Here is a 2,941-nt window from a genome sequence, read left to right on the forward strand (position 1 = left end):
TTGACTACCAGAACTTTTACATGGCGAGAAACAGCCACAACATGACTGACATTCATTCATGACCCAAAAAAGAAAAAAGAAAAAGAAGAAGAAAAAAACTAGTCTAGAGAGTTCAAAATTCAAGTAAGAATTGAATCAGGCATGTAATGAATCATTTTTTGGAGATTCTTTAGGTATGGAAAATATCAAATATTCTTTAGCCATGGAAATTTTCAAAGATTCTTTAGCTAAGGCCTGTAGTTGTGTCATGCAGGCTTCCTTTTCAAATGATTATTATATACATTTGAGATTTATCTTTCAATGAAAATATACGTTTGGGATTTTATGTAATTTATTTATTTAAATGTTCATTAATTTGGTAGGTAAGGGCAAGAGTAGCAGATCTTAAGTTTTCAGCTGCTGGGGATATCAATTGCTTGAGAATCAACATATTCATATACATTTTCTAGCAGGAGCTGTACCTAAGGATGGACCCTCAGCAGAGTCACTTTGGTAACATCTTTAGTTTCTCTGTTTAGTCAAAGAAGAGTTCGAGCAGATACAACAATGACTGGAGATTACTACCGAGCATACATAATCTAGTTTCTCTGTTGCTCCAGTACATACTACTAATTATACATGATATAGATTACTACCGAGCATACATAATCTAGTTTACTACTAAGTATACATATAGGTTATATATCCAAATTGATATTGTAATTTACATATGAAATGATGGATGCTATTATTATAATCTTGCATGTTCGATTAACTGAATATTTATTAAAAGAAAACTAAGAGGGGAAACAAAATGGATGATGGGATCATGGGAAGTTATCTGGCTAATACAAAGAAGAGGAATCCTCCAGCTGCCCTAAAAGGCTTCTATCTAGCTCCTACTAAATGCAGCATCTGGCCTAGCCTGTTCCATAACCAACCATTTAGCCTTATGAAATGCTTGATTTGGACATAAGGATTTGTCATTGAAAATCCTGCCATTATGATCCAACCAAATCAACCAAGTGATGCACAAAAGCACCAAGCACCATATCTTCCTTTTCTTCCTACCCTTCCTAGTGAAGTGCCACATTGCCAACAACTCTGCAAATTTCCTAGGCATGGCCCAGCAAATGTAGCTCAAAGAACCTGTCCACACTTTCCTGGAATATGTGAAGTGTAAGAAGAGATGAACCACATTTTCCTCATTTTTTTGGCAAAGGATGCATCTGTTAGGTATTATCATGTCTCTTCCTCAAGTTTTCAAGCATTAGTATCTGGTTTTTGCCAGAAAACCAACCAAAAGCAACCAACTTAGGGTGGATCTGGGAACTTCCAAATGTACTGGATCAGATCCTTGTGAGATTGCAACTGGGGATCATGAAGCATCAGGTAGAAGAATCTCACTATATAAGCTCCAGTCTTATTAGATTTCCATACCCATCTATCCCTATATGAGGTGAGATGTTTGTGATCGTGAAGCATTTCCATCAACCTAACATGTTCCGTAAATCTCCTGATTGAGGAGATCCCTCTGAATGTAGCATTTCCATGGTTGATTTTACATAAAACAGAGAATAGATCATACATTTTAATTTTAATGTAAATTACTACTCAATCCACTATAAGATTGTAAACCATAATTTTGTGTTGTAAAAAAATGATTCACATCATAAATGACCCATAATCTGGATTGTGAGATTTGGAACAGAAAATGTTTTTGGGGTGGCAATTTCTCCAGTCAAAGAAGACACACCATTGCCAAGATTCCATTGACCTGATGTTCCAACAGGTTAAAAGCAGAGTTATTTCTGTTTTTGTTTTTGGGTTCAGTCACTTTCTCAGGTTGTAATAGGGAAGATAGCGGTGGAGCGATCTGAACTGTTGATATGATGGACTCCACTATAAATTATTGCTAATGGCGAGTTCTTCTTCTTTGCAGATGCTTTCAGACAATCGAACAAGCTGTAGTTGTTCATTAGCCAAGCAAAAGTCATACCCAAATCTTGTGTTGTGACTTTGTATTATTTGTAGAACCTAATGTTGTGTAATAGTTTGATTAAGTTTGTTTTGAAAACTTTAAATAGTAAACAAGTGAGATTGATTGTTTGATTGAGTTGTTAACTATTTTTTTGGTATTATGGCTTTCATGATTGATTGTTTTAAGAGTGGATTGAATGAATGGATTAGTAGTTTAAATAATTTTTTAAAAAATTAAACATTTTTAGCCTCAATTTGTAACCGAGGCTTGGTTTAGCCTCGGTTGTTGAGAACCAAGGCTGAAATTCCCATGACTAAAGGCTTTAGCCTCGGTTGTTAAGAACCGAGGTTAAAAATGGATTTAGCTTCAATTGGAGGCAACCGAGGCTAAAATTTGGATTTAGTCTCAGTTGGAAACAATGGAGGCTAAAATTTTGATTTAACCTCATTTCGAGAAAACTGAAGCTAAAAAGGTCTTTTAGCCTCACTTGAAGAAATGAGGCTATAAAAGTCATTTTAGCCTCGGTTGCTAAAACTAAGGCTAAAGCCTTTAGCCACGAGGGTTTCAACCTCGGTTTGGATAACTGAGGCAAAACTGAGGCTAAGGGCTTTAGCCTCAGTTTTTAACCTTTTTAGCCTCAATTTTGAAACGAGGCTAAAGCCTCCTTTTCTTGTAGTGATGATGCATTCATTTACAACTTAAAGCCAAACAAGACAGGCTGTAAAGATGTAAATTATTTATAACTTAAACCATTAACATGCATCCAAAAGACTCCTTAATTGAGTTTGGATTATCTTATTGATTCAGGTTATTAATAGAAGTTATTTGTTGGTTGTGATTGGTGATTATTCAAGTGCGGAGAAATCATGTGCCTATTTTTTTAAAAGAAAAAAATTAATATTTTTGGGTCTTATCAGTAAAAGTGAGAATTGGGTTTGTTAGCTTAAACATTTTCATTAAAGGATTAAACAGATGTTTTCT

General features: G+C 35.0%; 1 long non-coding RNA gene across 1 annotated transcript; it reads left to right on the plus strand.

Moving 5' to 3' along the window:
• The first annotated feature begins 383 nt into the window (after positions 1–383).
• LOC131229047 (uncharacterized) lies at positions 384–2,145 on the plus strand. The gene is made up of 2 exons (XR_009163145.1): positions 384–1,771; positions 1,922–2,145. It is a non-coding gene; the product is annotated as an uncharacterized LOC131229047 (long non-coding RNA).
• Positions 2,146–2,941: the final 796 nt, after the last annotated feature.

Source organism: Magnolia sinica, chromosome 16, assembly GCF_029962835.1.
Source record: "Magnolia sinica isolate HGM2019 chromosome 16, MsV1, whole genome shotgun sequence".
In the NCBI taxonomy this organism is placed as follows: Eukaryota; Viridiplantae; Streptophyta; class Magnoliopsida; order Magnoliales; family Magnoliaceae; genus Magnolia; species Magnolia sinica.